The 14,962-nt window shown below is 34.8% G+C and overlaps 1 protein-coding gene across 5 annotated transcripts in view; it reads right to left on the bottom strand.

The window, feature by feature from the left end:
- Window positions 1–14,962, bottom strand: part of LOC145661059 (uncharacterized) — a 970,674-nt gene that overhangs the window by 806,768 nt on the left and 148,944 nt on the right. Inside the window, exon 1 of one of the 5 annotated variants that reach the window (XM_081726500.1) lies at window positions 6,791–7,901. The exons of the other annotated variants lie outside the window; for them this stretch is intronic. The gene's annotated coding sequence lies outside the window, so the exon portion shown is untranslated. Of the gene's footprint in view, window positions 1–6,790; window positions 7,902–14,962 lie in introns of those variants that run through there. 5 annotated transcript variants of the gene reach the window in all.

Raw genomic sequence — 14,962 nt, 5'->3', positions numbered from 1 at the left:
CAGTTGGTAGGGGGCTCGGGAAGTGGAAGTTCATCCCCGTGCGGAATAGGTCTAATTGCGGATTTAACGTTGGGATAACTTATTGTGTATTTGCTTTTTTTAGAATGTCCCTTAACTACTGTGAGACAAAAATAACAATCATCCAGATGGTTGGTGGGTTCTCTCCATACCATTGGTACAGCAAATTTCATGAACCTCCGTTTCCCTTTGGCCCATGCAAGTAAAGTGACGTAGCACGACGCACAAATTATGTTGGGTGCCCAAGTTTTGTCCTGATCTCCCACACGACATCCGAAATATATATATAATATGCTAGTTTCACCGATGGCGTAATGGATCTACACTGTCCTTTAACTACAAACTGGCCACACACATAACAAAAACTATTTGGTGAGTTAACACACGAACGCCGTTCTCTTGACGCCATTGTACTGATCACAAACTAAACTTCTAGTCTTAGTTGGATATAATGCCGTTAAGATCAAGCATGAAAGCACTCTTAGCAGCAAAGACAATTTTGAAAGTGAAGTAGTGTTAAACCACACGTCAATATAAAAATGTACAAAACTCCCTCACCATATGTCAAGAACACAAGAAAGAAAGAAATGGGCGGGGGGAGGGGGAAACGATACCGTAGTGGAAAATTCAGACTGCATTAGTTCATTGTTGTCAACAATGAGTCTGTATTCCATTCTTTCTTTCTTTTGCATTCTGTTACATTTGATAACAAATATTGATAACCATTTCATGATCAAAACGAAAAAACTTTGAGAATTGTATATATATGTATTAAGATATACATATACTGTACGTTTTAAAAAAATATACGTTGTAAGTACATTCTATTTTTATACACGTTTCTAATTTACAGAGAGCAATACAAGTGTTTTGTTGACTATTGTAAATATTCATTTTTATGTCTGTGTTTGTAGTAATAAAGCAAATCGTTTTTACCCCAACTCAGGAGATCTGAAAGCATTACTATCAGGTGCAATAAACAGTGCACACAGTATACATACAAATATATTTATTTCTCTAGAACGAACAAAGCGATTTTTACGAAACTTTTAGGGTTTATTAAATATAAATCAAGGTATACTTAGGTATAATTTCTATGTTACTATATGTAAGGGGACAGGAGCTAGGGGAATAAAATATCTGAAAAAGGGAAATTTTTGAGGGAATTTCCCGAAAATCCCTCTGTTACGGGAAAACTGTACGCGATGGAGAGAAACCGAGTGCATATTCGAATTCAGCGCAAAAAGTTCCTTTAAGATCAGGTGATTTTTCTCATTAACAAACAAAAAGTTTAAATTTGTTAACTAGTGTTATATACAACTAATGTTTATTCAAATTCCCCAGAAATAATGTTTGTTCCACTCATAATAAGATGCCCTCATACTTCCGTATACAGAAATTAAGTGTTAGCTCCAACCACTATCCTCTAAAAAAAATCACTTCATGCACAAATACAGCATACTTGATTCGTTGGTACGCCAATACGCAGTGTCAAAGAAACTGAACTGAAAAGGCATAACTACATTCAAGAGCACCTTTATTACCAGACAGGTTATTTCTCCATGTTTAGTAATTTATTACGTTCTAATTTTATTATGGTAATTTGTATTACAATTATTCAATCATTTGTCAAAAGATTGGTTTACTACATGATTTTCAAAGCTCAAGCGACAGTCTCACCGTCCACTTTAGACAAAGGAGTGACTACTACAGGAGACTACGACAAATGATTTTGCCCGTGAATAAACATGTTTCCATTCATGTTCCCATTGACATTGTCGGGAAGAACGCCCATTATATTTAAGATACACTTTTTTTTTTCAAATACCGCGGTGAAATATCGAATATACCTATTTGCATTTTTACTTATCCTCAGTGTTTTATTTTTATTTATTCCACTGCCGAGAATAACAGGATTTCTTACTTTTGCAATTTTTCTTTAGGTTGTACCCAGCATTCGTGCTATCAAGAATCCTAAATAAACTTATCTAATCTTATTATTATTATTTGTCTCAAACTAGCGATCATGTAAGGGGTTGATGCGAAATTCATATAAAATAGCTTGTCGTTAATCTACTTCTAATCGGCCACTTTATGCTCTGGTGTGCATATTATATCTTCCTTATTGTGCCTTTGTTTACAGAAAACCTTTTATTCAAGACACGTTTATGTGTTTATTTATTTATTTATTTATTCTCCTTTAAATACTATAATGTAATCAAGTCTATTTTAAGAAAGACAATTTCAATTTTACTTAGAGAGAATTTTTAATTTGGTATAGTTACGCAAGATATCTACTTAAAGCAATATCATAATGGTGCACAACCTAGATCTATTTATTGCAAATAGAACGACGATTTCCTTTTTACTGTTATCAGTAGTTTTAATTCATTAGTTAAATACTCTGTTAAAGTAATAAATAGAAAGGTATTTATTAATCTTTTCTTGTGATAATATGCCGGTTAAGTGCATCGGTAATGCCGAACGCTGTCGCGAAACTACATTGCAATCTACAATTGCAATACATAGCTTAAGTCACTTTCCGCTTTAAGGTAACAAAACTAATTGATGTTTATAGTTTAGATAATTTTTTTTTTCAAAGGGACCGTAATGCTACTGTACTTTTTTTTAAAAAAAATGAATCGATCATAACTATGATGCAACTCCACATATCGTTGCGCTTGTCTCTTCTTTAGGAAAGGGGTAGTTAGGGATTTTTTTCAATTAAATGACCATTTATTTTCCACAACTCTGCTTACTCGATTGCTAAATAGAAGACACAGTCCTATAGGTCTATATTTTATGTTATTACTATTACTTTATTTTTGGAGCCTTCCAGATTCATTAATTGAAATGAATCAATCATTTGCATTAATACTAAATGGTTTTGCTTCTAACGGCTTCTCTGTTTTACTAGAAGACCAGAACTGGAATTTTTGATAGCATCTGGCTTGGAAATTAATACATTTCTACTGTAAAACCTTGTAAGGCATGTACCTAAAAACTGAATCAATCCGGATTCTTTGTTGGTATAACCAGAGTTACTTTTGCATCATATTATTTTATAATATTACTTTCTCTGTGCATTAAGTAATTAGTTGTCACTGAACTTCAAGGATACAAATTCCATTTTATTTTGAAGATGCTTAACAATCAAAAATGAATTTAAGAACGTAAGAACCCGCTTTGAAAACTAACCTTCACTGCAAACAAATAAATATACATATTGGCATTTACTATACCTCAAATTGAAATCTTTTATGGTCGGCCTGAATGCACCTGAAAGTCGAACCGCTGACGTTAAGATAATGAACTATTGTAGTCTCCCAACTGTTTAATTTACTTTTTACATATTTACTAGTGGGAACCGTATAGGGATTGAAGGTTCGATTACGGTCTAAATTAGAAGACTATATTTATCGACACTTGGCACTCCAGATTCTCATTTACAAAGAAAGAAAGAGTATTCGATACACTGGCGTGTAATTTCATTATATATACTGCTTTAATAATTATCGAACTTATCTTTAAATATTGTTACTGTGAGTATGACAACCTACATAAACGATCTACTATTTCGCGTTCATGTTTGGATGAAATCTCGAACAGCTTGTCTTCTGCGCTAGCTATTAATACAATTTAACTTATCGCCTAGCAGATAGTGAAACTTCAAGTCGTTAAGTTATTACTGGCAATATTTAATTATTTTTTGCTGAGATGTGACTATTCTAACCTAAGTATTAAGTCTAATAAGGAAGCTTATTTACTTGCTACTGTTAAATTACCTTTGCAAAACTCCAAAATCATTTTGGAGGGACATTATCTCAGTCTTCTAAAGGTACTAAGTCCAAGAGTTGAAGAATTACATATTTTTAAGTGTATTCGTAAATGAGGACAAGGACACTGATAACTATTTGCTCCAGTGACACAATTTCCTAAAATACTCCTTTTTTAGAAAAAAGCTTGTTCATTGTTTCTTTTTCTTTTTCTTTTAAAACAAATTCATAAGTTAATAAATTTCCTGTGACCTAACGGGCACTGCCTTCTGGAAACTTGACGATAGTTTCTTTTTCCTTCTCTCTCTCTCTCTCTCTCTCTCTCTCTCTCAGGATATCTCTGACCTCCCCTGAACTCTCTTCGGATTTTTTTTCTCTAACAGTGAGAAGTAGGGTTACAAACTACGAAGGAAGAAGGATATAGAAATTTAAAGAGACATTGGTATGTAAAAAGGAAGTGTCTCCCTAACAAACTTAGAGTTTTCAAATTTACTTTCACTTATCGATACTTTTGAACGTACCTTTACTTATTGACTTTTAAAATAAGCACAATCTCGTTTCAAATGGTCACTACTGCATTGGCCATTTTACTGAATTTTAAAGTTGTTTTTGCTAATTTTGTTTTTCTTACGTGACAGCAACCCAGACCACCAATGGAGATATTTATACATGCATTTTGTTCACAAGTAATTAAGTATCTATGCATTCGTGTATAATGAACTTCTTTCTATAGCAAAATGCACAAACGTTTTAACTTCACCTTTGACGAAAGAAATTGTCTGTATGTGTTTTCAACCTTTTTCTTGGCAAGGCCGTCCAGTATTTGAGGTACTCATCTACTGTACCTACACTTCGAAACAATTTTCCGAATCATTTACTAATTTTCCTTTTATTCAAAAATAATTAGGTTACTGTCTTTCCTTCCTGCATGGAATCACCATGCCCCGAGGTGGCAGTAGTCTTTCCACCTCCTTTACTCTACTTGGCAATGGTTTCCCATTTCCAACGGAATCTGGCGCCATTTTTACCTCGAGTCTCCTTGCAGACTCCATAGTACCGGACAACACTATACCTTCGTCCCCACAGATTTCGTTTTCCCAGTGAGTCCTCCTCCCGACTCAGTACTCTCGGAGACACAATCTTTGTCCCCCTCTTTCTTCTCTAGGTATACCTATCACTTAACTTACCGAGGGTTCCCTGTTCCCTCCTCCTTAGTTGTCTCTCGCCAAATAACTACCGTAATCACTTCCTACCCAGATAGCAAAAATGACTTGAAACAAACTTGCAGCAGATTTGCAATTCAAGTCTGGCAAATTTGCAGCAGACTTGTGATGCAAGTCTGCAAGTTTGATGCAAGTTTAATGCAAACTTCCTAGTTGACGCTCTTCGAACTTGCAGCACGCCTGCAGTGCAAGTGTATGGTAAGTTTGCAAAGCAAGTTTCTGCAAGGGGTTTACTTGCACAGCAAGCCTAATGCAAGTTTCCACTTGCACTGCAAGTGCACAGCAAGTCGGCAGCAAGTTAGCGCAAGTTTGACGCAAGTCTCTGCAAGGATACCACTTGCACTGCAAGTTTACAGCAAGTTTGTAGTAAGTCTTCTGCAAGTATATACTTGCATTGCAAGTCTACAGCATGTCTTCAGCAAGTTAATGTAGTAAGTCTTCTGCAGGTATATACTTGCATTGCATTGCATTGCATGCCTTTTACAAACCGAACATTTACTGTGTACGAACAATCACAAAGTATATTTTACTCAAGAACTTTGTCAAACAATACACATTTAAATAAAAAATTATCTTTACATACTGAATACTTACGTAATTATCTTAATTATCCACTTGTTTTAATGCTTCATACACTTTGCACCTACTACAAATGTCGGCCTGACGGGGAGATTTCTAAGATTAGACTTTTGTGCCACCTGTTGGTAGAAACTAGAACTGACACACTTGCTGCAAAGTTGCAGCAAGCCTCCGAGGCAAGTAAAATCTAGCAAGTGAAAATCAAACTACGAAATTTGCGGGTAACTATTTCAAAACGCCTGCAGCAGGTGTACAGTGCAAGTCTAGCAAGTTAAAATCAAATATAGTGAAAGACTTGCTGCAAACCAACATGCTATTAGGGTACCTGGCTACATTTCATGACGAGATCATTAAGGTGTTCTTCCCTTCGACTTGCGGACCTATCTCCCCGCCGAGTCGCAGAAGTGATTACCAAGGGTATCTACCCTTCGACTCGTGGACCTATTCGCGAGTCCACCGGGGATTCACCTACAGAACACAACGTGCAACAACGAGCACTTACATTACTGCAACAGCACCGAGCACTATTTACACATATCTAATTGTTAACAATGTTAGTAGGAAATGAGCATCATGAATTAATTGCTAATGTTACGAGGGCCTTGCTTTCTGCCCGTTCAAATAATGCAAACAATTTAATGTTTTACCTCTGAATTTTACTTTTCCTTGTTTCTCATCAAATTTAGAAAGGTTATTTCCTACATGCTCAGTTGGCAACACTTTTGCCCTTCTTCCTACTGACAAACATAATAGCCGACAGATAGGCTGCAGTGATAAATATTTTAAACTATCTTTTTCCCACATCTGTTGCCACACAACTAATATCTTTAACTTAGCTCGGCTCGTTATTCTAATTTTACACATTTAAAGAATTTCAATCTTATTGCTCCTTATTCGTGACTCTACCTTTGTGAACTATTACAAATTGCCCTTTCAATATTGCTCTTTAATCAGAAACAAAACGTTATTTCCCCTATATAGGACATAAATTGTATGGATTAAAAACACTCCCAATTTGTACACAATCTGTGACACAAATTTTTCCTGACCAATTTATACCCAATCCGTGATACAAAATGGCTTCTATTGTTTCATCTGTACGTCAATACCCGGGGAGGTGAAATGCAGTTCTATCTTACGGGGACACACACAGAGATTTCTTTCTAATAGTAAATTGAAAAAGATTGTACTCACATAACTGTCCGCTGTAGAAAGTTGTACTATGGTTCTCTCCGTGGCAGGGCGCTGAGATGTTAGTCCTATAGGAATTTCCTTCCACACAAGAGAATTTTGTTGTGAAAATCAAAACACTAACCACTATCCAGTCTATTGTTTCGATGCACTGTAAAATAACTCGCGAGGTAGGAGTTACTGCCCTGTGCTGCATGTGTCTCCTGCGTCCCATACTCTCCTCCAATTCGTAACAGTTCAGCATCCCATTTCAACTAATTCATTGACCTCTTCGTCTCCGTACTTGCTCGGTCTTCCGCTCGGATCTGAACCACTGGACTCCTGCATTTACGCCACAGGACTTCCATCTCAATCTTCTCAGGACTGTCGGAATACTTCACAAACAACTCACAAGTTGTTCCCTGGACTACCACAACAACAGGCCAGTCCATAAGTGACACCACAGGCCACCCCACAAGTGTACCCCACACCTGACACCAATTTTGATCTGTCGCAGCTCCAGTACGCGAGCGAAAACGTACTTTATAATTTCAACTTCAGGATTAACAGTATGCGAGCGGTCACACGTGAATAAACAACAAACATATGAAGTCTCTCTTAATCTTTAGCTGCAGACAGATACGGGGGTGCAAGTACACTGTAAATAATAGAGACGAATTATCTTGCCTAGTTTATTGTTAAATGAAGTTCAAAAAGAAAAGTAAAGTTACAGTTGAAGTCCGTCAGTTAACTTGGAGTTACAATTGCCGAAAAATAGATTGACCGACGGACTCCCGAGCTACACAGTACGACGTGTGTCTACGAAGTTACAACAGTTTTTGGAGACACATCACATTTATAATAAATGCTAAAAACGTGACAAGTTTCTGCAACTTACGTCAGATCTTATGACTATTTTGTACTTTGGTCACCAATGTTAACTTTCCATACACACCCTTTTGTGCAGCCGACACTATAGCTGCGTGCGCACATAGACTCTAAGTATTTTCCCTTTTCGTACACATTTTTTGTTATATTAATAAAATTGACACATTGATATTCAGTGCTTAAGTCCTCATCACGTGTAAGGCCTGGTGACCATTTCCTAACAAACATCTCCAAAAACTTTTCATATCCTGTTCTGAATTACCCCATTGACTTTGTCTCGCCCTTGAAGTTTCTCCTACAATATCCACTGTTAATAGGAATTTTCCATTCAGAATATCCTATCATTTGGATTTTAAGAACACACAAAACACATATTGAACAGAGGAAATAAACGAAACATACATATATACAATATAAACAATTGGTAACTTCTCAATTAAAAAGGGGAGATCGGCCGTCCTTTTAACATCCCATAGCATAATTAAATATGATTAACCAACAACAACAATCACATAATATTCAATTAAAGAAGAAAGAAAATACAATAATAAGATGTACGGCTGTGACAAATCCATTTATAGCGTTGCACGTAACTTCTTTTTATCTTAAGACTGATAGATCTTGAGGTAGAGGACAAATCTTGAATGTTTCGTGATTCTTAAATTAATTTAAACATCTTTATTTTGACGAGAAGTGGATTTTTGACGAACAGGGAAAATCACAGTTTGTTCATGAACTGGAAAATAGCTACAAACACTGCCAAATTCCGAAATTCCTCAATCATCTGGTTAAGCAATAGTTACATACTTTATTGCGGTTGCAAAGAATGTTCCAACAAAATCCTTCATCTTGAAGACATATGAAGAGTTTGTAAGAAGTATTTGGAAGGCTATCTGCCAAGCTTGTCAGAGAAGTGAGTGCATCAACATTGACGTTTATAAAAAGAAAGTTGTTAAAGCTCTTGAAAGGTCTAACCGATCACAACCTGTAAAATATGGAGCCCCAAATGACAGCACACCGCTTCCTATAGATGCTGACGCACACTGGGCCTCATTTAGAAACCAAGAGATTCTTGCAGTTATACTTTGTTGATTAGATATTCCGGGAAAAAGATTCTGTTACATCACCTTTTCTGATTTTTCTTGGTGGTATAGTAAAACATAGTCATCCAGGGTGTTTTCCTATGAAAGAGAATTAAGTTAGTTTGGAATCTGATCATGGAGAAGCATATGAGAGGATCCTAGCCCATATTTCTCACATGACACTGACTTCAAAAGTAAGCAACATGGTTATTTGTTCTACTGAACCGATGTTTCTTCTTGATGCTTTCTATCACTACATACAGAAGTGGAAAAGTTTGGGACTGCAAGAACTTTGGGTTTCTTTTGCAGTAGTAAAATCATCTTGGTACATTCCACCTTACTCATTTGAAAGCAGAGTGCCACTTGCTGTTTCAACACCTTTACCAGCTATTCATCCTTTAACGGTTTGCGACACTACAAGCAGCAGCTTTGAAAGCAGCAGAATCATGTACGGAAGACCTCTTTTTAGATTTTGTCAAAGGGCCACTAAACGAGAAGATGAAAAAACAAGAATTTTTGGTTGGTGCAATTTGCGTAAGCTTAAGTACAACGGATAAATTACGTTTCCATCAGTTCCACCGAGAAATCGAAACTTTCAGCATTTGGTCTTTACTTCAAGATCTATCAGTCTTCACATAAAAAGAAGCTTCTTGCTGTAAATAGACTCGTGCTTTGGAACCGTCTGAAAAGCTCAATCTCTTAGACTATGGTTACATAGAGGAAGACATTATTTTAATTCTGCAGGTGACAGGTGACCCATTGGAGTGTGAGCACCTTCCTAATCAATCTAATTGCCAGATACCCTGCAGAGAAACTGTACGTCTGTATAGAAAATTAGAAATATTGTGCTGTGACTTTTGCAAATGTAGAAGTACGAGTTTGGACAAATGCAGAAACCCTAATAAATAGTGTTGTTTTAGTATTTATCTCGACTCTGAAAGATTTGCAATATTTGTTTTAATTTTTGACACTATTTTATTAATTTGTATCATTATTATTCACTACCACATATTTGTCTAAAAGTACATACTTCTATTTGTAAAAAAAAAAAAAAAAAACTTCTCTAAATCCACTTTTTAAAAAAACATCTGAAAGTGCATCATTGTTCCATTTTTCAAATTAGACTATAAGTTAGAACTATGAGATTTACTTTAAAGAGGAGTAAAATGTGCAACCAGGCTGTAAATTCGGACCACTGGACACGGAGATATACTTAGACTAAAAATCTGGTAATTTGGCGTCTATTTTTAAATATGGCAACCAAACGACTATGCCCTGGATAATGTGGTTGGTTTTTTACTCCTGTAGGTGTTTAACAAATCTCACAACAAGACTTAGGAGCATAAAACTTCGCACATGAGATGGGCCAGCACCTCCAGTACAGATATATTGCTAGAAGGTAAAAACGGCGGAAAAGCTATGTTCGTAGCAACAATTAAAATCATACATACTATTAGTTTTCCTTTAATATATAGCCTAGTGCTAAACTAAATCCAGCATGATGTATACCGGTTTAAAGCTTATTAAATTCTGTTTCTTTTTTGTATGTTATTAAAATGTTAAATTAATAACCATTTTCGAAAATTACGAAAATAGAATAACATTTTATGTTCAATCTTACTCTTTCTAATTTTTCAGAAAATCACGCAGATTTCTCCAAAAATACTACAGTACAAATTTGTACAATATAATTATGTTTCCAGAGGAAGGAAGGTGATCAAAATTGGTCCATAAATGGCCGAGTTATGAGAGTTTAAAGAAGGCCATGATCCGCCACCTTTAATTCAATATGGCTACTAAACGACCATGAACCACATCACGTGACCAAAATAATGTAACTATTTTAAATATGCAATGACACCCAGGAGTCAAAATGAGGGCACATATAATGGACAAATGACATGGGCTAGCGCCTAGACTATTTTATTTAAATGTAACAGAGGTCAGATGCCGTATTTTACGCTTTCCGCGTACAAGTTTCACAAAATCCTGGGCGCAACTTGTGAGTTCTGGCATCCCCAATTTTACGTTTTATTCGCATGTTATCTGAGCATTTGAGCTGACAATTAGCAGCTGCGCAATCTTATATAAGCACAGAATACAAACACTTCCATGTACTTAACATTAAGATGCTTGGTTCAAAATATAATAAGTAATTCCCATTCTTACAAACAGTTTACTTCATATCTGAAGTATAAAAGTATGTGTTTAGTTGTTCTCTTCTCATTGCATTGACATCTTAAATCTTATTGCAGTATCGCAAAACGAATTCATATTCTTTAACTAGCAAAAATTTTATAAGCAACTTAAAATATGAGGCGTATATATGCCATTACTGATGTTTGAAGAAATGCAAGGCCGCAAATGGATCCTAAAATACATTACCACGAACAAAATGAATTCACATTTCAAATTTTTCATCTCCGTCGAGGTTAGACAACGAATAATGTAGTGACCAATGCTTGGTTGAGAGCTAAGTAAGACGATCTACAAGTGATATAGTTTGTTCAAAAGATCAGTGTAGCAAACTGCAAAAAAGTAGAATAAAATCGATGCGTTTGGAACGAACAATCCAAAAGAACACACGTTTTATTATCACTATGCTCGAAGTTCTCCATCTGGAAATGTGATCGATGAATATACAACATATTAGTCGAGAGAAAGACAGAGTGAAGATAGATGTCATTGAAATGTTATCAGAATATTCATCCATATTCATATTTGATTGTGTTTCAGTTCATTTTTGTTTATTCTTCTTTACGAAATTACAGTTCTCGATTAATTAGAATATAGCAAGAACTCGAGTTTTTCCATATCGTAAATGATTCTAATATGGGAATGTTTGTATTATTAATTGGAAATAAAATTACATAAACTCATATTATGTGCTCGCAGAATGCTCAAAGATGTACATTTTTACAATTTGTTGTATTTAAAACATTGTACATTTTCTAGTGATACAACGCTTTTTACAAACTAAATTGTCACTCATTGCATTTCTTGTTTTTACCTTCTTACATTGTCCATTTGTTTTTTGGATTGTATTTTCGGAAGAGACTGGAAACCAACAATACAACACCAGAAAATCTTCTTGGTAACTTTAATTTGTAAATGACACACAAGAACAGTTTTAAAAGAGAAGAACGATAGCTTTGCGGATAAAGGAAGTTTTCGCAAAACAAACGTGAAAGTCCAATTATGTCGCTCGATGTTATATATTTTTTCATAAAGTTTTAGTAGAGATATTAAAACAGAAAACAATTAAAAGAAAAGGTAACGTTGAAACGAATAATCTAAAATATCCAGCAATTTTTACAAAATATTGGAACAAAATAAAAGTTTAAAAACATTGTTTTTTCCTTGGTATGTCTAAGATTAAATCAGATTATTGATATCAACCGCTCTGTAAATAATAAATAGTGTCTTCTTGATTTTTATTCGTTGCAGAGGCATGGATTTTACTCTACTTTTTTGAAGTTTGCTACACTGACATCTTTTGAAGATACTGGATCTCCTGTAAAACATCTAACGTAGTTCTCAATCAAGTAAGGTCACTGTAGTATTGGTTGTCTAACGTTGAAGAATGTGAAAAGTTGTAAGTGAATGTGCTTTCCTTCGCGAAAATACAAATCTAATCCTATGTAGGTTGTTGCTATCCTTTCAAAACCTAGTCTCTTTCACCTTCGCCTAGTCAGTAGTCTCTTTCGTATTGGCTTTCCCGCTTATTGCTCGGGGATCTTGGGAATTTATGAAATGTGAACTACAAGTTTTGACGATCTTACATTTTTCTATACAGTTACAGCAAGTACAATACGAAATTTCTCGTTTATATGATAGCAGATTTTCTTTATTTGTAATTTTACACGAAGAAATCAAATCTAATTACTCTGTATTTGAGAAAAACACTTTATGAAGGTTTTTCTAATTTCTAACTTTCATATGATCTGTATATGTAGTACCGTATTTTTACAGTGTGGGGATGAAATGTGCTTAAGGTGAAAATTACTGTATCTGTAATATATCTTGCAATGTACGTCCATATTCCGATATACTCACCTACAAGATACAATCTTTCTCTTTTGAAGAACTGAGTAGGCTGGATATAGAAGAGGATTCACCCTCATTTTCCGAAGATATGTAAGGAAAATTTTCTGAAATAACGTATTTCACACAACACTAAACTCTAGCATTACACCTCATTACATATCTTCAAGGTGGTACTCAGTTAATTAGTTATCTAAAGATTGTTCTGTTTACAAATTTAAGCTAAACTGCTGCTACTACTATCTGTGGTAGGATTTTAATAGATATTTTGTTCGAGTGCACTGTTTTCCGCTGACTGATATCGCGTAAGTCGAATTTGTCGCGTTGAGCCGTTTTGTGCTAGTTTAACTTGTCCATACGTGCTTCAACAAAGTAATCAATGAACACTTATATAATCTGCAGAGAAATATAGCGCCTTGTATGCGTAAGAATAAACCTGATCTACCTTGTTATTTTATATATTGTGAACATACATTAAATAATCAAAATTGCATCTCACTCATATAGTGAAAAATGACTGTTGGACACAACACTTATACCGTCATATTTCAGAACTTTGTGAAAATAAAAGAATGAAACCGTACTTCCATGAAAAATTTGCTGTTATTATGATTTGGCGCAAGCAAATAAATCATGTAACACACTAATTTGACAGATGAAGAGATTTGACTCTGTGTAAACATCTGATTCAGCATCCTAATTGCGTATCCTAGTTCAGCTTTTCGACAATGAAGGTCTCAAAGTACCCAAGGCTCCAGAATATTACAATATTTATTCAGGTATCCCAAGAAACCGGAAAAATCATTATATATACTGTACGTTATAAAATGGTTATCGTTATATATATATATATATATATATATATATATATATATATATATATATATATATAACCGTCGAAACTCGTTATATATACGTTATAAAATTGTTGTTCCTTTCCATACATTCAGCGGTAAAAGAGAAGGAATGCTGGAGACGCCATTACACCACTTATAAAAATATATATGGCGTCCCTAAAAATTAAAAATGGGCAAAAATAGGGAGGGGGACGCCGAGACGTCATGCGTCCTCCTACCTTTCAGATCCATTTTTACCCTTGCATACATTGCTGCTGGTTCACAACTTTGTAGTGTAAAAGTACACATTGTAATAACTGAGGGTGCAACGCATACGTCTGTTAAGGATAATTTACTAGGCCCTTATTACCTGAGCCGAAATAAAACCTACCATACGGGAATCTATCATAGTCGTTTCGATAAATGGGTTTTCACGATAATGGAGGCAGCCATTTTCCAAAATGGTGGCCGAAGCTCCACTCGGATTTCCCAGGACTTTTAGTATGTTGATTGGACCACTATTCCACACATTTGTACAGACTTTTATCTCCCTCTGACAATTTTCTGGCATTTTATTTGCGGAATAACGAAAATAGTAGTTTTACGACATCGACGGTGGCGATTCCAATGTGACTGTTGAAGCTCTACTCAGATTTTCCGGGACTTCTAGTATGTTGGTTGGACCACTATTCCACACATCTCTGCCAATTTGTATCTCTTTATGAATTTTTCTCGCCATCTTCATTACTTTTGTTTAATTTGCTCACACTAATATTCAAAATATTACTCCTTATTAAATAGTCGTTGTTAAAATTGTTATGTTGTAGATACGTTGTGCTACTAAAATAAATTGTATGGGTATCAATAAAGTTTTTCTTTCACATAATGAAAGAAGTGTTAAAAGTGAAAGTTAAATTTTATTTCTCTCATATTACTATAAGTTAATTTTCACCTAAGTAGAATCATTTCCTGTGCAAACTCCTTGTTAAATAATTCCCATGCAAACTCAAGAGCAATAATTAGTTGGATCCTTTCCTATCTTTTCCATTCTTTTGTAATATTTAAAATATTACTCGTTTTTAAATAGTCATTGTTAAAATTGTGATGTAGTAAATAATTTGTACTACTAAAATAAATTGTATGTATACACAAAGATAAAAAGATCTTTCACTTAATAAAAAATGTAAAAAATGAAAATTAATTTTTATATCTCTTCGATTAATGTAAGATTAGTTCTCGGTGAAAACTCTGCACAAATCATGTTTCGTATGAATAAAAATATCATAGAAAATTTGTTTTCCATCTATGTACAAAAGGAAATAATTGAGTAGAACAAACATAATAAA

Source organism: Thermobia domestica, chromosome 1 (genome assembly GCF_964235325.1).
Source record: "Thermobia domestica chromosome 1, izTheDome1.hap1.1, whole genome shotgun sequence".
In the NCBI taxonomy this organism is placed as follows: Eukaryota; Metazoa; Arthropoda; class Insecta; order Zygentoma; family Lepismatidae; genus Thermobia; species Thermobia domestica.
Note: the sequence above shows the minus strand (reverse complement) of the source record. Positions and strands in the feature narration are given on the sequence as shown.